Consider the following 26,518-nt stretch of genomic DNA (forward strand, 5'->3'; position numbering starts at 1 on the left):
CTGTTTCCTACTTGTTAAATTGTGATACCCACAGTGACTCTGCAGGATTGTTGTAAATATTAGAGGCAGTCGCTGGGAAGTCCCAGCACCATGCCTAGTCTGTGGTAGGATGTGGTAGCTGGCCCATCTCCTCTACCCTGTGGGACTCAGCTGTTTGTCCAAAGGATCCCCTGTTGTTCATGGTGGGAGCCCAGGGCTCCTGAGTGGGGCTTCCCGTAAATCTCTGGAAGGACATCTGGATACCTCCAATGCAGTTGAGCCTGGGGCAGATGAGGTGTGGTTCAGTGAGGGTTAGCTGTGGAGTGGGACTTCCAGCTGAGGACCCTCAGCAAGGTGGCTGGGGACCATTGAGGGTACACACCAAGAAACGATGAGTCATCAGGATACCTGGCCACTGATGGGTAACCCCTGAGCCATTGCAAATCTACCCTACAGCCCCAGTAGTGGCTGGGAGATCATTCTGTGGACTCCTTTTGATTTTCACCTTGAGGGAGGGGTGTGGCTGTCCCTGTCCCCTGCTCGCTGGGGTGCAGTGATGGTAATGATGCCCCTTATTCAGGGTCTTTTGAGAACCAGGCAGTGTGCTACTTGCTGATCTCTTTGAGACCCCTGCAAGGAGGCGCTGCTAACCCTGTTTTAACAGAAGACCAAGGGCCGAATGGCCAGTGAGGGATGGAGTCAGATTTGAACCCAAGTCTGCCGGGCCCCAAAGCTCATGTTCCATGCATGAAATTGTATGAATTTTCTTGAAGTACCGCCCCCCCCATGATGCTTCTCCAGCAATAATCTTAATAATGGAATGCTTGTCCACATTCCAAAACCCACACACTGTCTGTCTTATCAGCGCTGATCAACTGATTTTTACTACTGGCCAAACTGAATTTAACCAACTCACCACTACTGAAAAGAAAATAGGTAAGAGTGCCAAAAATTTGGTCTAAAATTGGAGGGAGAGCAAGGTGTCCCCTATTTTGGATGCCTTGTGCCAGCTTAGGATGAGAGAGAATTGCACCTTATGTGTGTACATATGCACCTTATATTCCTGGCTTGCCATAGGTAATTTCTTGGGTACTTCTAAAAAACCTACAAATCTTTCATGCTTGCCTTGAACACCACAGTGATTGAAGCATGGCGTGAGGCCAAGAACCAGTTTGGTCCTTATTACAAGCTTCCTTTCATAGCTAGAACGTGCCGTGCTCCTTCTCATCACAGGACCTTTGCACAGGCCGTTCATTGCGCTGGAAACACCTTTTCTCTCTTGTTTCTCTCCTGCCCTCCCTGTTTTGCTTCACTAATGTATTCTTAGGGCTCCGATTAAGGACCAGTTCCTTTGGAAAGCACCACTGACCCTTTTCCATGCTAGGTCTACCCCCGTCACATGTTCTTATAGCAGTAGCCATACTTCTTTAGAGCACATCACTATTACAGTTACTTCTAGTTTGTTAATGTTTGTTCTCCCACTAGACTATAAGCTCCATGAAGGCAGGGACCACTTTGGTCTCACCTGTTCTCTGCCTAGTGCCTTGCACTTGCATGGTGCATACCATCACTCAGTCACCATTGGATGGATGAATGGATGTTTGGAGAGATGGATTGAGCCAATTAACCTCACTTCCTCTCCCTTAACTCCAGCCAGTATGGTCTTTTTTTTAACAGGGTAGGGAGGTTTTAATTACCTGCTTCCATGTCTGTCTTGGGCCTCCTTGAGGGAGAACCCATCTTGAGAACCCTGGAGGCCAGCGCAGCACCTGACATACAATAGATGACCAATAACATTTGGCTCTCTGGTTGCCTAAGTATAGCTCTTGCCCGTGAGACAGCCAGCTCCAAGGACTCAGGCTGTGGCCAGGGAGCTTGCTGAGAGTCAGGACAGCGCGTTAGTCATGGAAACTGAGGGAAGTACGTCCCTGCTTCCCACCCCACACCACGGTTTAGTTTCTTGCTAATGTCTTCTGTGCAGGTTGCCAGTTACTATATTGACTTATTTGTACATAAACAGCTATTCCCATAACCTTCTCTTCCCCAACATATGGAGATAATGATATACAATCTTTGTAACAACACAGACATCGCTTCAAAAGCATTCTGTTGCTGTAGGACTGTTTATGATGTGCTTCTCGCTAGAATTTCATGAGCAACAAACTTCCAAATTGCAGATGATTTAGCATTTGAAGCAGGGAGTGAGACTATATGAGTGTTCGCGTTAAAAAAAAAAGACTTTGAAAGGGGAAGTTTTTCTTCTGTGGAGTTACCTTCTAAAGTTTAAAATAAGAACTACTTAAAAGCTGAGAGTTTAGAGGAATGAACACTTTCTCTTAAACATTCAAATGGGTGAAAATGACTTGTAATCTCTCCCTCAAGTATTAAGGCAATAGGCATTTAAAGGCTTTTTTTGGAGCTGGCTGTCACAGACAAAGGATTTCTCAATTTAAAAAAAAATCATTTTTATAGCACTAAATAGTAGGAATGAACACCAGCAGCCCTCTTGAAATCTCGGAACTGATTTATTTTCTGAAATGTCCCAGTCCGTTTTAATAGATAACACTTTGTTCTTCCTGTTCAGGGCGGTAGCTTTGGCTGGGGTTGCCCTCGTTAGGGCTGGGACGCTTTGACTAGGTTCCATGAGCCCCATGCTCCGTAACCTGAACCCAGCGAGTTCCACTGGCTCTGTCCCGACACTTTCCCCTAAGTTCCTGCAGTGGCCCTCCTTCCCGGAGAGAGACTCTCTGATCTGTGGTCCAGAGGGTGAATTTGGCATCAGCTGCATTGCTAGCCACCCTCTCAAGAGATCAGCCAGACATCTTGGGAAAGCCTAACTCTGTGTAAACCTCTACTGAGGCTACTCAACTGTGGTTTGTGGAATGGCGCGGGCTGCAAATTGCTTAGCCGTCCACGAGACGAGGACAGAAATGGTGAGGAAGCGCTTAGAAACTTCCATCCCAGTTGGGCAGAGTAATCTGTTGAGTCGGATAACTGAAGAGGTGGTGCTTTGTATGAACATTTTTTTCATTTCATTTGTCCACCAGTTCATTTTCATTACCTTTTATAAAAAGAGTTATCTGCAATGGATTGGAAATTAAAACACAAAGACAACTCATCCTTCCTGCCAAGTTCTTTGGGAAGGCCTGTGGGTAGCACTTGTGAGCTGCCTCTGTTCCCCTGTGGGACAGGTAGGCTGTTGAATGAATATGGGGAAATCACGGCACTTACCAAATTATATTGTAATGAAACATGTGCACGTCTCTCTCTCTCTCTCGCTCTTTCTCTCTCTCTCTCTCGACTGATTCTTGAGAGCAGGGAGTGCATCTAATTCATCCTTTTAGCCTCATTCCTCAGATCCCCGCATGGCACATCGTAGGGCGGGGAAATGTTTGTCCCATCCATGCCTGCCTGCTCCCCGAGGACATGAGAGTGGGTGAGGCCAGCCTCAGGAACTCCCTGGGCTTCTGGATGGTATCCTCTGCAGGACGGTAGTGGAGAGCTAGGAACAAACCCTTTCCTTCTCTTTCCTCTGCAGAACCAGGCCTCCCCTTCCCACCTGCCCAGAAGCATGAGAGCAGCATGACTGGCCAGCTGCAAGAGAAGCCCCCAGAGCCAGGCCCCCAACTCAACCATCTGCTGCGGAGGTCAAGGTAAGCTTGCTTGCCTTTCTCCTGGAAGGCTCGGGCATTTTTATTGTAACTAATACTCTGTGCTTCTGTGATCTCGTACCACGTGCTGGAAGAATGGGGTTTACTGGCACATGGGTGGGCTTAGAGAGTGCATGGCAGCCTAGCAGGGCAAAGCCTGCTCACTGCACTTAGTAGAGAGGCCAGTGATGGAGAAGAAAGGGTACCAAATTGAAGATCTGGGGACTAAAGCTCTCATTATTCCTCCACCACCTCCTGAATCTGGGACCTTCTGCAAATCTTTTGGGGATTATATATCCAGGGAATTTGGGGTGAAGGAATCTCTGGAAAGAATGGGCGTTAGAAGGTCAGTTAGTCTGTAACCTGGGACAGGGTTGTAAGGGGTCTTAAAGGATCAGCCAGGCCAATTCCTAACCAAAGTTGAACAGTGAATTATTGGAAATTTCTTCCTAATTTGGGTACAACTCTTCTTCCCTGTGATTCCTGTCTGCCTGTCCCTGCTATGCCATTTGGAACCACAAAGACTGGGCTTTCCAAATCTCTTCCACATGAGTCTCCTTCAGATGGGAAGATGGTGTTCATGACTCTGCTTTTCTTGTTTGTATCCATTCTCCCTGGAGACTGGCCCCACTCACCTTGGCCTCTTGTCCCTCTCCGTGTTGGAACGGGCTCCCGCACTCACTCAGCCTCTACCCGCCTCCACAGAGAATCCTCTGCTGACCATTCTTGGGTCAGGACATCTTAAGAGCCTCCTTTATGACAGTCACTGTGCTAGACTCAAGGTGCATCAAGACAAAACAGGTTTGGATCCTCGGAGATAGTTTGAAAGAAGCATAACCCCTTCGGCATGCTCCCTTTTCATATTTTATCTCTCTTCAACTTTTTTCTCAAACGTTCCATGAGCACTCGAAAAAAATGTGTATTCTCTAATTGTTGGATATAGTTTTCTATATAGTATGGTCAAAATAAATTTGTTCATTGTATGGTTCAAATCATCTATAGTATGTCCTTTTCTATTTTTGTCTGATTAATCTATCAGTTATTGAGAGAAATGTGTTAAAAATCTCCCACTGGATTTGTCAGTTTCTCCTAGTAGTGCTGAAATGCTTGTTTTCTATATTTTAAGGCAATGCTATTTGGTGTCTAGATGCTTAGAATCAGTGTATATTATTGATGGGTTGAGATACATTTCCACCACCTTTATATACTTGTAGCTTTTTCTGCTCTTTCTTTTGGACTGAGTTGTTTGCCCACCTCGTTCCGTTTTCCATCTTCTTCTTTGGAAGTTCTACGCTCTCTATCTGTTCTTGCAGTGGTTAGTCCAGCTGTTGTAGCTGGCATACTTACCAAAGTCTAAAATTAATCAGGGTCTTTACTTTCCTCCCCAACGATGCAAGAGCCATAGACTGGTTCAGTTCTCGTCACTGCCTCTCCCGATCTACGTACAATTAGCATCCCATGCTTTCATTCTGTCCTGTGTTTTTCCCTACCAGTCAGACATCACTGTTTTATACAGTCAGTGTTGGTACAGATGTACGCACATACTTATCATTATCTTTTCTTACCATTCTTTCATGAATCTCAGATCATTTTCCCTCTGCTTGAAATAAATCCTTTAGCATTATTAGCCTTTAGTGAGAGTCTGGTGGTGTTGAACTCTCAAGTGTTTTTCCTGGTCTGGTTTGGTTTGGTTTGGTTTTTGGCTTTTGTTGGCTTGAAAATGTCTTTATTTTGCTCTCCGTCTTGAAAGGTGGCTTTACTGAATTTATTCTCTTAGGTCACTGAAGCCATTATTTTGTTGCTTCTGGCTTTGAAATTGCTGTTGAGAAGTCAGCTGTCAGTCCAATTGCTGTTCCTCTATGAGTGACCTGGCATTTCTCTCTGACTGTGTTAAAAACATTGTTTTGGGGGCACCTGGGTGGCTCAATTGGTTAAGTGTCTGCCTTCAGCTCAGGTCATGATCCCAGGGTCATGGGATCAAGCCCCGCATCGGGCTCCCTGCTGCTCAGCGGGGAGTCTGCTTCTCCCTCTCCCTCTGCTGCTCCCCCTGCTTGTGCTCTCTCTGTTTCTCAAATAAATAAATAAATAAATAAATAAATAAAATCTTAAAAACAACAACACACTGTTTTCTTTGGTGTTCTGCAGCTTCTATTACCATGTAACTAGGTGTAAGTTTTTCTGTCTTCATTCTACTTGGGTTTTATTGGGATTCCTAGAGCTAAAAATGGGTGTCTTTCAACAGTCCTGGAAATTTCCCATCCTTCATTTCTTTGAATATTGCTTCTTTTCCATTCTCTTTAGTATCTTCTTCTGGAACTCCTGTTAGACTTATGTTAGGCCTTCTCACTCTGTGTTCTCTGTAGCTCTCAACCTCTCTTTCATATTTTTTATCTCTTTGTCTCTCTGGGCTGACCTCTGAATAACTTCTTCAGATCTGCTTTCCATTCAGCTCATGTATTCTGGGTCTCAAATGCTCTTTAATCCACCCACTGATTCCATCCATTTTCCTTTTGGTTGTTTTATTTATCATTTCTAGGAGTTCTGGCTCATTATTTTTCTGCTTGGTGATTTTTTTCTAGTCTCTTATTTCTGCTCATTTTTGCAAACTTCTTTTTTAATTTCTTTAATCTATGGAAGTAGCTATTTAGAAATTGTAAACTCTCATGTCTGGGAATTCCAGACTCTGAAATCCTTGGAGGCCTAGTTCTGCTGTCGGTTGTGTCTGCTGGCTAGTACTCATGGTGCCTTGTTTCCAGCAAGCTGCTTATTTTCCTTGAAACTTTGAGAATTACTTGAGGTATTCATTGACATTGACTTTTCCAGAGAGAATTTGTATTAATTTCTGCTAATTGTTTGGGGTCAGTAGCAACCAAAAATCACTTTAATTTTCTACCCAAGAGTTCTCTGGTTACATAAGAAACATGAATTCAAACTCCAAACCCGTGTGAGGTCTAGCTTATGGTTACATATTTTCAGGAGAGGGGTGCCTGGGTGACTCAGGTAAGCGTCCGACTCTTGATTTTGACTCAGGTCATGATCTCAGGGTCCTGAGATAAAGCCCCATGTCGGGCTCCATGCTCAGCACAGAGTCTGCTGGAGATTATCTCCCTCTCCCTCTGCCCCTCCCTGCCTTCTCTTTCCCTCTCTAAAAAAGAAAAAAAACCACAAATTTTCAGGAGAGATTTGTCTCCCATTCCACCAGCCCAAGGTCAGGTTTCCTTGCAGTTTCCTTCTGTGTTGTTCATTTATTTCTCATTCACTGAGCGTGGAGCCCCAACTTTATGGAATGAGGTTTTTTTTCTCCTGTCTCCTGAACACTGCGCAGCTCTCACGGCAGACATAGAATCTCTAGGGTTTGACAGGAACCCTCAGGGCAGAAGTCAGCTTTGCTGCTAGCTCACCTCCCAGGATTCCTGCTTTGGGGTTGTGTTTGGTCTTTGAAGAATCCTTGCATTGGTCCGAGCTCAGTGATGTGTATCCAATTTTTATATTTTAAATTTTATCCAGCATGTTAGTTTTTTCGATTGGGAAGGTCAAGTAGGGTATCTGGTCTGCCATACCGCCCGAAAGTATATGTTCTTTCTTCTCCGCCATAGCTCCATACGGCAGGAATTACTAGTCCTTATCACAGAAGAGTGAACCACAGCTTGGCGACAGCTTGTAACTGGCTGCAGTCACAGGGCTAGCAGGTGATGCACTGTGAAGAGTTCGTTCCTTCCTGTCCGCTTTTCCCACTTTCCCTCTCCCCAAGGTAACTCTTGACCATTTTTGGTGGATGAACTTTATGCTCACAAAGGATATGAGTCCCTACCAGAATGCTTTAAATAGCTGGGCAGCTTTGTAAAATTTGTTTATGAATCTATTGTTTATCTTCCTTGAGAGAGGAAATGGCTTCTGCATATTTTGTGGCCTATTTCTCCAGCAGTCACCAGCAACTTTCCTGCTTCGTTCCCACTCCTCAAAGGCCTGCTGGACCCAATGCCAGACCCCATGTGCACCTCCTCCAGATCCCAACTTCCTCTCCTCTGCATGCCACTCTCTCTTTCCCACTCTTCTCCCTTCCCTTGCCCCTGCCCCCATCCTTTCTGCTGTTGGTTTTTCTGTCTCCTGGTGTGTGCCATTCATCGGAGGGGAGGCCACAGAGCACCGTCATTAGGCTTTTTGAGCTTTGGGGGCAGGGAGAAGGAACTGAGTTTGAACCTTGCTCTGCTACTTACTAGCTCGGTGTCTCTGAGCTTCAGTTTCTTCATCTGTAACATGGAGACAATAGACAGAGCTACTTAAGTACTAAATAAGACAGTGCATGTATGGGGCACCTGGGTGGCTCAGTGGGTTGAGCATCTAGCTCTTGATTTCGGTTCAGGTCATCATCTCGGGGTGGGGAGATTAAGCCCCATGTCAGGCTCCACACTCACCCTGTTTCTCTCTCTCTTTCTCTCTCTCAAATAATAAATAAATTTAAAAAAAAGACAGTGCACATAGAGCTCATGACAGGAGCTTGGAGCCTCACAGCCCTCAGTCTATGATAGTCAATATCGTTATGACTAAGACACACCTTTCAAGCCCCGAGCTTTTGTTCAGTGATGCTTTTAAGTGGACAAGAGCTGGTTTATGAACCGCAATGAAAATGGAGGCAGAAATCTAGGGGCAGTGTGGGATTTCCAGCTTCACTCTTATGTACTTCAAACTGGGGGTGTTTTTAAAGACAGTTTGAGGGAAAACAGAGCACACCCGTCCAGCCAGTGTTTGCAGAGGATATAAACTGTGGGTTCTGGAAATGAGGTACTCCAGAATCTCAGCCCTCCCTCCAAGCCATGCCCTCTGATGACACCACTCACTGGGGACTTTTCCCTTGTGGACAGCCCCCCAGGTCAAGGATGGCACAACCACCCTGCCGGACACATGTCCAGCGGGGGTGAGAGAGGTGGTCCTCACTGTCCATTTTACTTTCGTTCTTACAGCTGATGTGACACTTTATTTCACACACTCCCCTCTACTACGTGGCTTTATATCACTCTCAGATTTGTATCACTTCCTGATTTGATATCTATCAGGCAACTACTTTTCTCAGCGCCTGCTATTCATAGTGACTCTAAGCTTTATACAGTAGGCAAGTGGCATTAAAAAATGCGTAGAGTTGGTGTGACCCTAAAACTGCTCTAAAAAATAAAGTCTATTAATGTTAAGAGATTTTATGACCAAAAACAGACACAAAGGATAAACCATCTTCGTGAGATTAAGTGTTAGGAGTACAGAATGGGTTGTCATGAGGGACAGCACTGTGCCCTACTCAGTGGTCAGGGGAGGCTGGAGCCACAGATTGGGGCTGGCCTTATGGTGTGACCTGAGGTATAGAGATGGATGTTCTCATGAGCCAGTGAGACAGATGGACTCTGTGACTCCTCTTGGAGAGCCATATCCACTCAAACGCCCTGAGAAGTCCTACAGTTAGACTGTGTTTCATCAGGTTTCCCAAGTGTGGTTGACCACTCATGGCCAGTGAACATGGTGGTCTTGAGTGCATGGTAGTCTTGAGCCGATTAGCATTTGGCTTCTATCTCGCTATCTTGCAAACAAATGCCTCAGTTGACTCCAGGCCATCAGATGACTGTCATAAAACAGTGACTGGCAATTTTCTTTAAAAATTCAGTCTGTAAGGGGGCGCCTGGGTGGCTTAGTCAGCTGAGCTTCCAGCTCTTGATTTCGGCTCAGGTCATGATCTCAGGGTCGTGGGATTGAGCCCCAAGTCGGGTTCTGCGCTCAGTGCAGTGTGCTTGTCCCTCTCCCTCTCCTCCTTATCTCTCTCTCTCAAATAAATAAATAAAATCTCTTAAAAAAATAAATAAAAATTCAGTCTGTAAGTATCAGATTTATTTGGAGTCAACCACTTGTCTTCTTTTTGCAAGTGTTACTTGAATATCTAGGATGAGGGTTCTAGGAGCCTGAGCATTGATGTTGCTGTGGTTAGAGTGGGGCTTCTTTGTTCTCCACAACTCCCAAGATGATGTCCTGGATATTCTCCACCCAGCTGAGGGGCCAGCCCAACCCCACCCCTGCCTGCAAACCTCAAAGTCTATTAACAGCGCTCTCCCGATGATGACTCATGCTTCCTGTCCCTCCTCCATTCTAGTTACTCAGAGCTGTGAGCCAAGATTGATTACTTATACCATCCAACTGGCTTGGCCCAGGGGGAGCTCATCTGGTAGATTAAATAGTCTTCATTGGGTGACAACCCGGCCTGTGTTCTCTTGGTCAGCCCTGCACAGTGAAACAAGGGGTTTATTCTAGGTGCAATCGTGGAGGTCATTTTCCAAAACTAGAAAGTCTAACACCTTATGTCTGGGGCTATCTTAGGAGTTTGGGGAACCAGGATTATTATGGATACAGTGACAGGAGGAGCCCCAGGCAAAGGACTCATATGCTGGCAGAGCCACTAAAAGCCAGTGGACAGATGTTATAAGCTGAGTCTTTAAGTGCTGCTCTGGAGATTGATCATCAGTTGCTTCTCACTGTTGGGTGGTCTCCCCTCTAAAAATATTTTTAAAATCTTTATTATAGGGGCGCCTAGGTGGCTCAGTCGGTTAAGCATCTGCCTTCGGCTTAGGTCATGATCCCGGGGTCCTGGGATTGAGCCCCACATCGGGCTCCCTGCTCTTTGGGGAGCCTGCTTCTCCCTCTCCCTCTGCCTGCTGCTCCCGCTGCTTGTGCTCTCTCTCACTCTCTCTACCCCCCCCGACAAAGAAATAAAATATTAAAAAAAAATCTTTATTTTACTAATCCTATACACTATTCTATTTTTTTAAAATTAAAACACAGTAGCTGGAGCTTAAGTCTGCTCAGATACCCTCTCCCATTCACTCTCTTCCCTTTTCAAAAAGGTGGCAGAACTGAGACTGGATTCAGGTGTCCTGACTCCCAGCACTCTTGAACCACTGCAGTAGGATCCTTCGGGATCAGGTGTGAGTAGTAGAAAACCCCAGTGCCTCAGTATCCTAGCTCAGGATTGTTGGGTGTCTGTGGGACCATGGGGGGTGCTGGGGGTGCTCACTCAGCTGAGCCTTGGGAAGTCAGAGCCAGAGGGACCTCCTGGCAGCCCATTGGGCCCAACCTCCTCGTTCTGCGGAAGCTGAGTCTGAGGTGCAGGGAGGGGAAGTCATTTGCCCAACAAGGTCACAGGGCCAGTCTCCTTTTCTGTTTGGTCCGGGTTATCTTTATATTGGGTTTGCATTTCCTGAATACACCAGCAACCGGGTGAGGGGTGGGGGTGGAGGGCAGGGGAAGTGGGCTTAAAAGAACCCCGTCTGAGAATGTTTAAATTTCCTGTGAGTGTCCCATGAAGAGGGAGATAATCTATGTGCACATAATCAAAAGGAGAGGGAAGACTTGGTTTAGGTCCAAAAGACCAACAAGAGTGTGGCGGGGGGGCGGGGGGGCAGGGGGGCGGAGAAGGAAGACAAAATGGGAGCTATTCAGAGAAGGCTGGGACATTTTTATCGATGGAATAGAAATAAATAGGAATTTGTTTTTTGCACTTTCGTGATGCCTTCTTGTTAGTATTTTTGGAGAACGTTCAAGTCACGTGGTGGCCCTAGTCCCGTTTTAGTGGCAGTGGTTTCGTGGTCTCTTAGGGGGCTCTTTGGCCTGGGACCGGAGGCCTCTGCCCTCGAGTCCCTCGAGTTTGCTGCTACTGGCATGGGTGATCCTTTGGAAACCTCCTCCTCCCTCGGAGCTTCTATAGCTTAGTTCAGAATGGGAATGCAGCCTCCTGCCAGGTCCGCCTCACAGAAAAATAATGGGTTGTGAGTGCCCTCAACACGGTAGGCCTTAGGTTGGCCTCCTTTTTCCTTCTCTCACACCTGCCTTGGCATGGGCTCTGAGAGAGTTTGGTGCTTCCGCTGGGCAAGCTTTCATTTTCCCATCAGACCAGGTAGCAGGGGTTGGTCACCAGAGCCACCCCAGGCCCACTTCCCTGGGACGGCCGCATCACACAGTGTGTCCCAGCTTCCTTCGAGGGACCATTGTTGAGGCAGGCTGAGAGGCTGTGACTAAAAGTAAGGAAACTGCAAATAGAGACAGTTACTGCCAGTTTCCAGGAATCTGAGAGCTGGGGCCCTCTTGAAACAGGAAAGAAAGTAGACTATCTCCTTATCTGGTATCATGGAGGGAATGAAGTGACTCTTTCTGGGTAACTGGGCACTCTTTCTTCTTGAATGATAACCACGGGTATTGTTAAGCTGTAGATGGCCACTAAATAATTACTTCTCTTTTCCTCTCTGGGGATCTTGAACTGCTTGAGGGCTAGACCCCGGAGAGCAGAACCGCGTGGGAGGACTTGGCCTGACCTGTGGCCCCACTCCGAGCCCCTCTCAGGCACCTCCTGAATTGCACTGACCCTTGGAGAGCCGAAGGCCTCTCTTGCAGGGGATGACTGGCCTGGAAAGCTCTCCTCAACAAGGAGCAAGTCCCATGAGCATTTACGTTCTTCTTGTTATTTCTCTGCCTGGTGAAGAGTATGCTAAATGCGCGTGAGGCTTTCCATGGTGTCTCTGGATCTTTGTGAAGGCTAAAAGTGAAGGCATCCTGATGCAGTGGTGCTTTCAGAGGGTAGTGGAGTAGGTGTGGTTGTTGGTCCCTGCACCAGAGGGCCCCGGACTGCTGAGGTTTCCCAGCGGGTGGTTTTACAGTTTTTCTATCTTCCTTACCGTGTCCACTTCTAGCAGTGCCTGCCCCCTGAGCACCAGTCTGCTAACTGAAACAAAGGGAGGGCTCAAGGTTGCCCAGGAAACGAATAACCAAACCGATTCAATCACGACTGAGTCATTGAGGCCTGATCTAAACGGTACCCAAGTCAAAACAAAACAACAGGAACCCCACCCCGGGTGGTGAGGCTCCATGAGTCCTCACTGGGTGCCACGCACGTCCCATACGTTCTCTTGTTTAATCCTCACGAAAGAAAATGGAACAGTAGGTATTGGCATTCCTCAGTCCAAACTGAGGCTCCAAAAAAAAGAGACAAGATCAGCCTGCTGCGTTCTTACTTTGCCAGTGGAAGTTTAGGATTTGAATTCTGGTCTTCTGACTCCAGAATAGTGGTCTGAGCATTTCTGTGAGGAAAATGCCCTGCCACACCCCCCATGTGTTTCTCTCCAGGGAGAAGTTCCTGATGTGTTAAAAAACAAAACAAAACAAAAAAACCACTGGAGCTTAGCCCTTTCAGACTAGAAATAGGAAGGTTTTTTTGGTGTAAAGTGCATCTTTTTCATACTTGCAAGTTCCTGGCTATATGCTAGAGGGTTGAAGGGTTGCTCAGGGCTGATGGCCAGATTCCCAGGGCATGTCTGTACTGTGGTAAAACTGGCTTTCCTCAACCCTTCCGGAGTCAAAGAGAAAGCTGGAAGGCTCCAACTCGGGGGAAGTAGCTTCATGCTAATCAGATCTGTGATGGGGAACCAGGGACCCTGCAGAATACCACAGGAAGCCTCATCCTTGGGCATCAGAGCGTTTGAGGCCCCGCCCTTCGTCACTAATTGTGTGACCTTGGGCAGATCCCCTCCATATTAATTCCCTCATCTTTTTTTTTAAGATTTTATTTATTTATTTGACAGAGAGAGACAGCGAGAGAAGGAACACAAGCAGGGGGAGTGGGAGAGGGAGAAGCAGGCTTCCCGCTGAGCAGGGAGCCTGATTCGGGGCTCGATCCCAGGACCCCAGGATCCCAGGATCATGACCTGAGCCGAAGGCAGACGCTTAACCATCTGAGCCACTCACGCACCCCCACCTCATCTTTTAAATAGGGAAAGCACTTCTGCGTTCACACGTTTGTTGTGAGGACAAAACGGAACAGTGCATGTCTGTGCTTTGTGCACCTCTTTCCAGAATGTTACTATTGGCCATGAGGATATACACACCCTCCTGTGAACTCCTTGCTGTCCCTGTCAGAGACTCCACATTGGGCCAGAGGATTTGTGGCTGTGGACCAGGGGACCAGTCTGCTCTGAGCTCCACAGATGTCAGCAGACACACCCGTGGTCATCAGGGCAGGTCATTCTGCATTGATCTCATCCCTGGGCTGTTAAAGAGATGGAACCATGAGCTTCTTTTTAAAAACAATAACAACAAACAAACAAAATGGGAAAAAGAGAAAAATTGATTTTCTTTAACCTGTGGCTTTTTTTGCTTTCTCCCCCCCCTTGCTGTGAGTGGAATTGCCATTTTGCCTTTTTTTTTTTAATTTAAAAAAATGATGTTCTGGGTGATGGAACATAATATTTAGACATGTTGAACTGACAGCTGATGGGTGTGTTATTAATACACCATCACCAACTCATGTTGCAAGGGTTGGTGGGGAGGAGATTTGTGTGTAAATGTGTGTGTGCACTCACGTGCTTGGACGATTTAACATGATTGGGGAGGGTCCAGTGACCCTTATCGAAAGCAGCTCTTGGGAAGGACGTGGTCTGCTCTTCAGAGGATTCCCTTGTGAATTGAGGGGGTCTTTTCCATGTTATCCTGTAGAAACAAAAGGTCTCCCCTTCCTCTCTCCCTCCCTCCCTCTCTCATGTCCTTAGTGCCCAATGGGTACCACGTCATATGCTGGCCCCTGAAGACAGACTTGATGAGGCACTCCTCAGAAGAGGTGCTAGCCTGATGGTGGAGGCAATAGCCCAGTGGGGCACAGCGTGCTGAGTGGTGTAATGATTCGCAAGAGTCCTGGGCCCATCCTTGCTCGCCCTGCAGACGTTCTTCCTCATGCCCCTGCCTTCACGTATTACCTGTTGTCAGGGAACTCACAGACCTCTCAGCCCGGGAGCCCCCAGTCCAGCTGCCTCAGGGGCAGCTCCTGTTATAGGTCTCCAAATGAAACTGAACTCTCACGGTGCCCCATCTTCACAGGCACGAACACAACATCGGGGCGTCATCTTGACACCTGCCCCTGCCGTGCCCCCATACCCACCCCATCACTAAGTTCTGCCAGGTTCACCCCAAAATGCCCCTCCGTCACCTCCCACGTGTGAGCTGCCTGGCCTGGACCACTGTAAAGCTAAGTGCCCCGTGTCCCCCCTCACCTTCCTCCAGTCCATGTCTGCACCACGGGTCCACAAACTATGGCCTGTGAGCTAAAAATGGTTGTACATATAAACACTGGATGATATGGGAACCTTAGCTTTGAACCCCAGTTAGGCAACATGTTATCCCTCCAAAAAATATTCCCACTCTTCTCCTTAGCAGATCTGTATTACCAAAACAAAAAAAGTACTCCGTTATTAATTATATTTTGAGTTTCCTTGAAAAATTTGTAGAAATGTGTGTTTCCCTCATTACATGTGTGTCTACATCATAGCCTTGGTTTTGTCATCTGGCTGCAACACCTAGAATGTATTCTATTTGGCCCTTTATTTTGAAAAACTTTGTTGACCTCTGGTCTACACTGTGGCCTTTTCAAGATGGAAATCTGGTCAGTCACACATGCTTAGAAGACACACACACACACACAGACACACACCACTCAAAACACTTTTATGGTTCCCCATTACTTTTTAGGGTAAAGATAACAATCCTTACCCTCAAGAACCTTGAGTGGTCTGGCCCCTGCCCCCCTTCCAGTTTTATCACCATGCTCCTTGGTCCTGCGCTGCAGCCACTCTGGCCCTTTTTTTTGGTTCTTTACGTCTACCTTGTTCCCACCTGCCCCAGGGCCTTTGCCCGTTCTGTCCTTGACTCTGTCTGGAACGTGACATTTCACACCATTTCCACACCCTTCTCATCCTTCCAGTGGCATCACTGTGACTTCCTCAGAGGATCCTTCTCAGAGCTTTCTGCTGAGGTCATGACCCTACATTATAGCCATTCATCATGGTCACAGAATTATATTTGTCTGGGTCCGACACTGCCGCCCCAGACTGCAAGCCCCACGAGGGCTGACACTGAGCCCCATTTTATCCACTGTGCCTGCTATAAAGTGGGCATGCAGATATTTTGTTACAGCGCATGTCTGAGAATCCAGGAAGGTTTCATGAAAGTCGCTAAGTCTGAGCAGGAACTTGTAGGCTGAGAAGATGGAGAATGAGAGAAAGTGATTTCAGGCAGAGGGACCAACATTCTGGAAACTCAGGTCTGGTGCTTGGGGTATGTATGGGGGAATGGTTGGGGAAAATCGGTGCAAAGGTAGATGAGGTCAAATTGTGCCAGGCTGAGCTGTGGGGACACTTCTCCTGTCGGCAGGGGGAGCACTGGCGGTTTCGGGCAGAGGGGTGGCATGGGCAGGGCTACTGGGTGGAAAGTGGGCTGGAGGGAGTGAGGCTGGCCATGAAGAGACTCTATTGTAGACTTGGCAGGGGAATGGGGAGAAGATGGCCAGGGAATGCCATGGAGGAGAGGTCGACAGGAATTGATAACCCATTGGAAGTGAGGGGGGATTGCACTCTTGGGGTCCCAGGTTTCTGATTCAGGCCCCTCCAGTACTTAAGGCGAGTGAAGAGGAAGGAATTGAGGCAGGGGTGGAGGCACAAAAGTTCCTTTGGGCCCAGGAAGCAGAGGGAGTCAGTGTCTGCAGCCTCCATTTCATCTGCTGAGGCAAAGGCCTTTTGGGTTCAGGTCATGGACTTTGGCCCCTTACCCCCGTAACCAGGTGCGGGGCATGGGGGCGGGAGGCCCAGACTGAGGACTTCAATCCCAAATAGCTTCTCTGGGGGTTCATAGGGCATTTATGGAGATCGTCCAGACATGCCTTTCCTCTACCTTTTGCTAAAAATAGGATGGCTGAATGTCCGCTTTGTCAGAAATCCTACCTTGAAGGCCTTTGAGGAAGGTCTGTGCCTTCAGAAGCTGTTCTCCAAGGGCCTAGCCCCCCCCCCCAGCTCTGCTCTGAGCCCCAGGGGGACCAGCCCTCTGCCCGTAGTCCTCTGACCCATGGACGTAACTGCCACGTAACATACACGAAGACACGCTTCAAGGACATCCTGCATTTTTGTGGTGTATTCCGGTTCACAAGGCGCATTCACGCACAGGTGAGGCAGTCGTCAGCCCCCTTCTACCTGCCGGCCCGCGGCTGCCCCGCTCCCTCAGCCCCCAGACCGCCTGCACAGCCCCCACCATCACGGGGTGGCCCGGGCTACACGAGCACCTGCTTACGCCAGTTGTGCTCAGTAGTGTAACGTAAATTCGATGACCTCTGAGCGCATGAAAGAAATAGAAATGCTGTTTCTGTGAAAAGTGAACTGAATGCTTTGGAAAGAATTGACGGAAGCAAGCCGCTTCGAGAAAAATCCCTGCCCAGGTATGTGCACGAGCACTGCTGGAGACTGGCCCTGGGAGGCGAGAGACGATGTGCCTGTCAGACTGGCGCCCTCACCTTCCAGCTCCTTTTTACGGATGCCGGACTAGAAAATGACCCATGATGCATGGGGGGGGGGGTGATTTATGCTGAAAAAACAAATGCACGGCTCTAGTCAACTGACCTATGCGCAGAGGTCTGGACCCTGCCTCAAAAAGATTCGTAAGATATTTGTGTTTGAAGTTAAAATAAAATGTTAAGGTGTGAACGTAGTGCTTTTAAGTGTACATGAAGGCTTTTCAGTGTTTTATGACGTCTGTTTATTTTTGAAGTAATAGCTTCCCGTGGTTCAATAATTGAGAGAAACATAAAAAGCTCTAAAATGAAGTCTCCTTCCCACTATTCCTATGCAGCCCAGACACAGCCCCTCCCCACAGACAACTCTTACTGGTTTCTTGGATCCTTCCAGGTTTTCTTTATGCACAACAACCAACTATGAATATTACAGTGGATCCTCACTATTCATGGATTCCGTATTTGCGAATTCTTCTACTCTCTTAAATTTATTTATAACCCCCAAATCGATATTTGGCGACACTTTGGAAGTCATTGACGGACACGTCAGGGCAGTGGAACATTGGATTTGCCCGACACACATCCCCAGCTGAGGCTGCCCAGCGTGATGCGATGCCTTGCTGTTGTGCTCTCGTGCTGTAAACAGATGTCCTTTTCCCAGCCTCTTTCATGCCACAGGTCTCACGTGTTTGTGCTTCCTGTTGACTTCGCTGTTTTAAAGTGGCCCCCAGGTATGGTGCTGACACGCTGGCTAGTGCTCCTAAGTGCCAGGTTGCGTGTGACCTATGGAGAAAATACTTGTTAGATAAGCTTCATGTAAGTAAGAGTTACAGGGCTGTTGGCTGTGAGTTTGGTGTTTACGAATCAGCAATATATATGGAATAAGGGGCCTTGAAGCAGAAACACATGTAAAACGAGGTTATGTACCGCTCAGTTGATGCAAACGTTGTGACCTCGTGGGGACCTAACTCGTATTTCCCTTAGAAGCAGTGGTAAGAGTGTTCACTAATTCAGTGTTCTTGGTGACTTCACAGGACATATATGACTGCTAATAATGAGAATCGACTCTTTACAGCTGTGTGTATATTCTATTTTAACTTTGGAGAGCTTTCCATATCAGTCCATAGAGAGTTTCCTTGTTCTTTTTAACAGCTGCATAGTATTCCACCATGTGGTTATTCCATAATTCCCTTTAATCCATCCCTTACCGGTCAGCATTTGGGATGTTTTCCGTCTTTGGCTATTCAAAATAATACTGTAGGTCGTTCATATGTGTCATTTGTTGTCTTTTCTGTAACCAACTTACTAGAAAGGGAATTCTGAGAGCCTGGGTGTGTATCCTAAAGAGATTCTCACAGAGGTTCGTAAGGGGACTCTTCTGAGAATGCTATCTCAGGGTGTCTGTGGGAGATTGGTAAGGCAGTGAAGTGTGATGGGTGCGGGTTCCCACCGGGGTGTGGGGGTGCGTGTGAGGGGCGTGTGAAGGACTTGGCGCTGTGCCTGGCCCCAGGTCGGCATCCCCTGCATGTTATAGCCACATTACCTTTATCATTCTTTCTTCCCATCTGCTCAGCAGCGTTAGTCCAGCTCATCAGCATGGCGGTGGGGGTCTTTGCTGCTCTCCTCCCAGCTGCAGCCTGCCCCTCTGCAATCTATCTCCACACAGGGCTGGAGGACGTCTGGGCACTGTTGGGAACATTCTTAGGCTGGCATCCTACCTAGGCTTAACACGGGGCCACATCAGCTTTCTGGGAAGGGGATTGTCTCCTTCACTTCCTAATCCTTAGCCAGGCACACAGCGTTGATGTTTGACAAACTTGTTTTCTGCATTCCATGATGAGTGGATCTGCTTTGAGCCCAGCACTGGTCATGGCACAGTGGAGAGGGGAGGGAGAGACGTACAAACAGAGGGATTAAAACACAATTCTGTGCCTTTAGAACTTAAAATCAAGCTTTGGTTGAAAAATAGAATACCTGAGGTGACTCCGTGATGGAGTAATATTTCCATCAAGCAGAAGGATGTGTCTCTAGGCCTGTAAATCCTTCCTCTGAGGTTTGGTCCTCACTCTCCCCAAGGCTCCCAGGCTCTAGGGGCCCCGTTTCTGCCCTCTCATTTAAGCCACAGGGGCCCCTGGTGGATGCATCACTGCAGCCTCCTGGTTTCAGAGGAGCAAAGGGAAGTTGGTTGGGCAAGACTTTGAGACAGTGAGGGGCGCCTGGGTGGCTCAGTCGGTTAAGCCTCTACCTTCGGCTCAGGTCATGATTCCAGGGTCCTGGGATCGAGTCCCTACTCAGCGGGGAGCCTGTTTTTCCCTCTCCTTCTGCCACCCCACCACACCCGCTTGTGCTCTCTCACTTGTGCGCACGCTCTCTCTCTCAAATAAATAAAATCTTTAAGGATATATATGTAAGAATTTGAGACAGTGAGACAATGGGGACCAGTGACCAATAGAATATCGGACTTGGGCAAGTCCGGACAGGTTTGGGGGCTTACCAGGATGTAAAGGATCACCAGAGGAGGGAGCAAACCCAGAAAAGGGCAAGATATGCTCTTGATTCCCTGAGGCCTGTCAGTAGCCTCTTGGGTAGTCGGAAACCAAGCTTTGTGTCCATCCCATCATCTGCATCCAGAACTCAACAGTGGGAATCTCAGGTGAGGGGGTTGTTGGGAATGTTCGCTTCCAACTTTATAACATTTGAATTCTTAGAAGCATCTGTAGATTAAAGCTTACGGGTGTTCTTCACCTTGGCATGCTGTGATTTGGCACGAGGCCCTCCTGACAAAACTGGTCTCCGCGGCTCCATCAGCTTCGCCTCTTGCAGGATGTTCACCCCTGTGGCCTGTTCACTGTTTGCTCGCCTGTGCTCAGCAGCTTTCCGAGAGGCCTGGGACCAGGAGCCTCTCTCATCTGGTGGAGGCCAGCCTTCCTCCACACAACGAAGGACAAAGGAGACATCTCAGGGCGGCCAAGCCACAGAGTCAAACCTTGGTCAGGGGGCTACAGAGTGACAGGAAGTTTGACGTGGGCTCTGAGGCCTTCTGTCTGGCTTCACTAAGCCAACACCTAGTTAGCACGGTGCCAGGCAGGAGGCAGAGGCTGGGGCCCAGAGCTGAGCAGGGTGGGCCTCCAGCTGCCCTCAGCGTTGGAAAGGTGGGGGCGTGAGCCATGATGATAGGCTAGAATCCAATCTGCAGGGGTCTGGAGGAGGGAGCCACTCAGGAAGTGCCTCTGGGAAGGCCTCCAGCCCCAGACACAGAGGTCCCTCTGGCTTGTTTCCTGACTCCCAAAATTTCCCCCAAAGTCTTAGAACTCTGAGCCAGAAAGGGCTGTGGGGATGCTTGTCTTAGCCCCCTGATCGTTCAAGTGAAAAGCCTAGGAGCCGTGGCGTTGCCCCAGGATGGGGCCCTGTTGCTGCTGCTGGTTACCAAATGCCCAGACGTGGCACTCACATCCTAACCCTGGGAGCCCCGTGTCTGAAATGCAGGCAGGAGAGCCGAGAGACAGCAGCCGACCAACCGACAGCCCCAGACCAAGAACACTAAGGCGCAATTACTTTACCTGCAAGGGAGCATCACTTACTTGATTACCCAGTGAGCTATAAGCTGTTTTCCAGAAAGAAGGGCTGTGTTTTCCCCAAGCCCCCTTTCCCCATCTTTGTGACCTTGGTGTCCAGCGGCGTCTGTTTTTTATAAAGACGTCAGACTTTAAAGGCCACAGACCAAAGCCAAGCCAGTGGCCCCATTTGGGAACAGAAGCCCTGACCAGGCAGCCTATGTAGAGTCCTGAGGCAGGAGAATCTACGGGCTGGTCGATCCCAGGGCCTCCTCATTGTCCCCTGCAGAAGAAGCCAGTCGGTACCACGGACCTGCTAGAGGCTCTCTTGGCGGCTCAGCCCAGGGTGCTGGATGTGGGGCTTGGAATGGAGCCCTCAGAAGCTTGACTTGTGTTTTCTTAGATTTATAATTCACTCTGAGGCTGGAGGCAGAGTACAGGCGTCAGATCTACCCACCAGCCAGCACCCCTTCAGTCCCTCTTCATCCGCCACACTCCCTAGGGCATCGTCAGAGCAGTTGGAGGGGAATCTTCCATTCTCCCAGCCCTGCCCTGCCCTGGCCTGCCCTGGACAGCTTCAGGGATGGGGATCCTTTTTTGGCTGCAGTCCCGTATTGATTCACAAAACCCGAGTCCTAGGTCCTTGGGAGTAGGAGTGGTGGATCCTCCCTGTGGACCCAGGCCCAGCCCCCTCCAGTTGGACACCCCACAGAGATACCCACCCCCATCCCCAACAGCAGGTGTCTGGCCACTGTGCCTCCTGGGCCCTGGCTGGGGTGACCTTGCCCCCTTGGAGGCCCTCCTCTGCCTCCTCCTTGTGAAATTCCTTGGAGTCTTTAGGAAGCCCGCCCCAGCCTCGTTCCCCCAGACCCATGAGCTTAAAGATGCAGGTTTTCAGGGTTTTATCTCCTCTAGCAGAGTCCTGGCACAGTAGGTCCTTGGGGTGAGGCTGTATGAAAGAATATAAAGGACGGGCAGGGCACAGGTGGCTGGTCTCCGGGCTGTGAAGTCCCCAGTCCCCTTACGCAGCTGTAAGCCTCTTGAGGCCAGCAGCTATGACCTGGTCAGGTCTCCTGGCACAGGTAAGGTTTTCATTATGGTTGCTGGTGGATACTGAAATTCTCCTAGCAACTCCTCCTTGGGAGAAACATGTTCTTATGGAGTAGCCAGTGTTCGGGGCCTCCCGTGTGGCTTGTTCGGATGATCCCCCTGCCCTGCCTTCTCTCTGCAGACCTCTTGGCTGCATCATCTGTCAGCCTCCCCACCACCAGGAGGGGCCTGCTGTGGTTGGGAGGAGCCTTCATGGAGGAGTCAGGCAGCCCGTGTGGACCTCGTCCCTGGCATAACCACCCCAGAGCCTATTACATTGCTCCCGTGAGATCTAAGGGACCCTAAGTTTGGGGTATAAATTTCCTACGCTGCCCCCCCATGTCGCTTTCTCCCCAGGAGACTTGGGGAGACTGACTTTATCTGTCCTGACGTGATGAACGTGGATCCCACTGGGTGCATATGAGCAAGTCCCACTCTAGTCTCCCAGAGCAGTTATATCATGTGGTGCTGAGGAGTCAGGAAGGGCTGGGCCACATCAGTTCACATCAGTTGCCTCCTCCTCCCTAACTTCTCTGTCCTGGAGGAGGTAGACACCCCGTAGCGGTCACTAAGTTGTGTGCATTCACCCCTGAACAGTTGTCTGCTCCACACCTTGAATACTAATTAGATGCTGAACCATTAATTTCAGCCTCTACAAGTTGATAAAAGAAGAGGCAGGGATTTTATGAATTTTATTCAGGTTCCCTCTAGAAAAGCTTGGCTTTAATTATCTGGACACATAAAAACATGGCTGAGGTCCAGACAGGGCAAATGACTTGCCCAGGGTCACACAGAGAGTCAGTGGAGCCAAAGCCGAGGCTCCTGTTTGCTCCTCCAGCACCCCTCTGTCTAATTGCACCATATTCACGAGTCCAAGCCCATACTCCTAATATCCCTACCCAGGTCTAGCCATTTGTGGAGGAAGGTGGTTTGAAAGACTGTATATAGAAATATATCAACAAGGCACACTCATATCATGGCTGCCTCCTCCAGGAAGCCATCCTAGATTCCTGTGATCCCTTATCTCCCCACATCCTCAGCATCCACATCCTCCATGCCAGCTGGGGAGGGAGAGAAGAAATGGCACGTGGCAGTCACTGGGGGAAGACAGCGTTGATTCCCTGGTTGAGGACTACTGCTAGCCCAAAGGAGTGAGGAATGACAGTGAGGACCAGGACCCTGCACACCAGAAAGTGAAATATCTCCCATTGCCATGTACTGGTGGTGAGCTGTGCACAGGAAGCAAAATCCAAACTCCATTTTGCAAGTTCCCAGGCTCTGCGTCAGGCTTCTTCCTGGTTCCTGGGCTTAGAGGGACAGTTGATGCCACAGGGTGAGTCTGAAAGAGGGAGAAATAAGTGTCCCTTGGAGCCCAAAGGCAGTCTTGGAAATCCTCCCACCACAGGGAGTCAGCAGAGACCCAGGGCAGGGAAGAGCGGGCCGCCAAGGAAATGAGCAGACCAGTCACTCTGCGAGGGGGAACGTTTTGGTACTATTAGCCATCATCGGCCGAACTCGTCCACGGTAATTGGGTTACAGAATCATAAAATATCCACCGGCTTTATTTAGAAGACTAATCAGAAAGCATTTAGAACGACAACATTGCTATAAAGGAGACCATGAACCGTGGGCCCACGCCTTGGAGAACTGCCCTTGGCCTCTGCCGCCTCTGGGGAGCTGGGGCGAGAGCTGGACTGCGAAGAATCCCAGGAGAACCCAAATGAAGCTCTTTGACAGACCTGAGGGGAAGGCTTGCCCCAAACCCAAGCCAAGTCATTTGGGGGATTGTGTATACAGTCTCTGAATGATGACCCAGTGTCGGAAAAAGGAAAATCTTTTTGGTTTTTCTTCCTCCAACCAGCAGTGGTGGTCTGGCGGGAGCGGGGTGTTACCCCGGCTGAATTATAAGCAAACAAGTCCCGCTGAGTCCTTGGCCAAAGTCAACTTCCTCCCTCTCTCTCTTTCTGGTTCAAAGGACAGTCCTTTTGGACAGATAGCCTCCTTGCAGATTGTGCTCTGTCTCCTGGTGCTCCTGGGGTGGGCGGGTGGGGGACGGGACTTGACGCATTAGAATAGGGGTCAGCAAACTTTGGCGGGGGCCAAACCCAGCCCACACGTGGTTTTATACCACCTGTGAGCTAAGGGAAGGGTTTTTACGTTTGTACATGGTTGAAGAAAAAAATCAGAAGAACAGTAATATGTCTTGATATGAGAAAAATATGTAAAATTCAAATTTCAGTGTCCGTAAATAAAGTTGTATTGGAACACAGCCACGCCCATTTGTGCTGTATCATTTTATGGCTGCTTTCACGCTGCAGCTGGGAAGTTGTGACAGATTGTATGGCCCACAAACCTGAGAATATTTACTAGCTGGCCCCATACAGAAAAACTCCTGTGCTGAAAAGTCTATGCAGAGCCTTATTATCTACAGTATCCCATGACTCTGGTGCTGTAGGGCACTTGGCTTGAAACAGAAAATAATAGATTCCATCCCTGGGTCCATGTCAGGGGTAAAGTGCTCTCCGTCTCATTTGCTTGGCTCAGCGTCTCAGTTCAATGAGCGTTGATTGAGCATCTGCTGTGTCCCAGGCACTGGGACACAATATGAGTAGGATGCTGTCCCTGCCTTGGAATGACGGGACAGCCAGTGGGCAGATGGGCATGGAAGCAGGCCATGTGACTCTCATGCTTCGGGGGGAACAGAGAGGGCACTTCGGGTTCTGAGTCAGCCTTCATTTGTTGATTCCACTCTGGAATCCCAGAGTCTTGCTCTAAGGAAGGAATTGATCAAAGAAATGTGAAAGTAGTAGTTCTGTTAATTAGTTCATGAGTGAAAAGCTCCTGGTGCCAATTACCCAATAGGAAATGTTTTACATAATGAGCAAAGCAGTTACCTTATTAGAAAAATCATTAAGACTTGAGTCCTGAGATGGTAGTATGACAATTCTAGATTGACTAATCCGCCAAGAACAGTTTCTAGGTTGTAAATGTATACTTAAAATACCTTTTGACAAAATGCTGAACTGTGGCATGCTGCCATCTTTGCAAAAGGCAAATGTTTCTAGAATATGCAAGAATCTGAGTGATTGGGGCACCTGGGTGGCTCAGTCGTTAAGCGTCTGCCTTCGGCTCAGGTCATGATCCCAGGGTCCTGGGATCGAGCCCCGCATCTGGCTCTCTGCTCCACGGGAAGCCTGCTTCTCCCTCTCCCACCCACCCTAGTTGTATTCCCTCTCTCGCTGTCTCTCTCTCTGTCAAATAAATAAATAAAATCTTTCAAAAAAAAAAAAAAAAAGAATCTGAGTGATTGTCCCAAGAGAGCTGGGCTGCTGGGTATCTGGGAATAGAGGCAAGAGGAAGACTTTTCACGCATACCCTTTTTAAAAAAATTTGCTCTGACTTTTCACTTTCTTTTTAAGCACTTATTTATTTGGGGTATTTTCACTCTTCTGTGTATTTCTTTACGCCTTTTGAATTTTGAACCACATAAATATAGTTCCTACTTAAAAATATATATATATATATATATATAAATTTATACACAGGAAGTATTTAAGTTCTTGGGGAAAGTAAATAAATAAAAATTTAAAAATCTGTAAAGTTAACCTAAGATAGGGGCGCCTGGGTAGCTCAGTCAGTTAAGCGTCTGTTTTCAGCTCAGGTCATGATCCCCAGGGTCCTGGGATCAAGCCCCGCATCGGGCTCACTGCTCCGTGGTGGGCCTGTTTCTCTCTCTTCCTCTGCCTGCTTCTCCCCCTGCTTGTGCTGGCTCTCTCTCTCTCTCTCTGTCAAGTAAATAAATTTAACGTAAAATAAATAGCACAAGGTTTTGCCACTACCTCGTTATCTCTTCCTAGGGAAGTCATTTTCCCCTCTCTTCATTCGACGTATGATTCTTGAATGCCTGCCGCTGTGAACCAGGCACTATTCTCTGGGCCTCAGCTTCTAAATCTGTCAATGTGGGGAGACCAGATGAGCTTTACCGCAGTCTTCAACTGGAAAGGGCATCAGACTCAACAGAGGGCGCATTAAAACAGACTGCTGTCCCCCGACCAAGTTTCTGATTCAGTGGGCCTGGATAGGGGCCAAGAGTTAGCATTTGTAACAAGTTCCCGTGTGATGCTTAATGCTGCTGACCCAGGAACCACTTCTGACTTTGTAGGGTTCTGTACTTGTAAGTAAACTACATCTCCAGTTCTGAAAATATTAGAGAATAAAGAATAGATTCCTGTAGCTCAGAACACAAAACAGACACATCAACAGAAGTAAAATTATCTAGCTTCCATTCCACCCACAGGGGCATGGTGGAGGGACATGAAATCAGGTCATGGTCAGAATCTGGTGAGTTTCAATAAGTAATTCTTCCTGTGAGAGGTAATGTGGTGCAAAGCCTTTTGAGGCAGGTTAAGTGGTGAGGTTTAAGCTAGGCAGGGCATTCTGTTATCATCAGGCCTAGTGCCCACAGGATAACACTGCTCGCGGTCATTTTAAAGCCCCCACAATTGATCCCTGCCTACAAGTTCAGTCCGATCATCAGGGAGTTCCTGACATGGACACCTGCACCTGACTCCACGCTTTTATACACACCGTTCCCTCAACCAGAATACCCTTCCTGGTCTTCTCATCTCTGTATGAACTCTATTTGTCCATCACGACCCAGGTAAACCTAACTGTTCTCCATAAGAACTTAACATTCATTCCCCCTACACTGTGTCTTTTTCTGCTGATAACAATTCAGTGGGACACTTGATCATTGTTAACTTTTTTTTTTTCATTCATCAATTCATTCATTCAACAAATAATTACCCCTCCTTCAACAAATCCCTATTGGAGGGCCTACAATATGCTGGGCATTATGGTAGGTTTTGGGAATAAAATCATAGGCAAAAATAGACATG

At 48.2% G+C, this 26,518-nt stretch overlaps 1 protein-coding gene across 13 annotated transcripts in view; it reads left to right on the top strand.

Annotated features, from left to right (window-relative positions):
* The window catches only part of TRERF1 (transcriptional regulating factor 1), a 194,614-nt gene that overhangs the window by 127,890 nt on the left and 40,206 nt on the right, over nt 1-26,518 (top strand). For all 13 annotated transcript variants that reach the window (XM_078055322.1, XM_078055321.1, XM_078055327.1 and 10 more), the window contains one exon: nt 3,518-3,632. The gene's annotated coding sequence lies outside the window, so the exon portion shown is untranslated. The remainder of the gene's footprint in view (nt 1-3,517; nt 3,633-26,518) is intronic.

Source organism: Halichoerus grypus, chromosome 9 (genome assembly GCF_964656455.1).
Source record: "Halichoerus grypus chromosome 9, mHalGry1.hap1.1, whole genome shotgun sequence".
In the NCBI taxonomy this organism is placed as follows: domain Eukaryota; kingdom Metazoa; phylum Chordata; class Mammalia; order Carnivora; family Phocidae; genus Halichoerus; species Halichoerus grypus.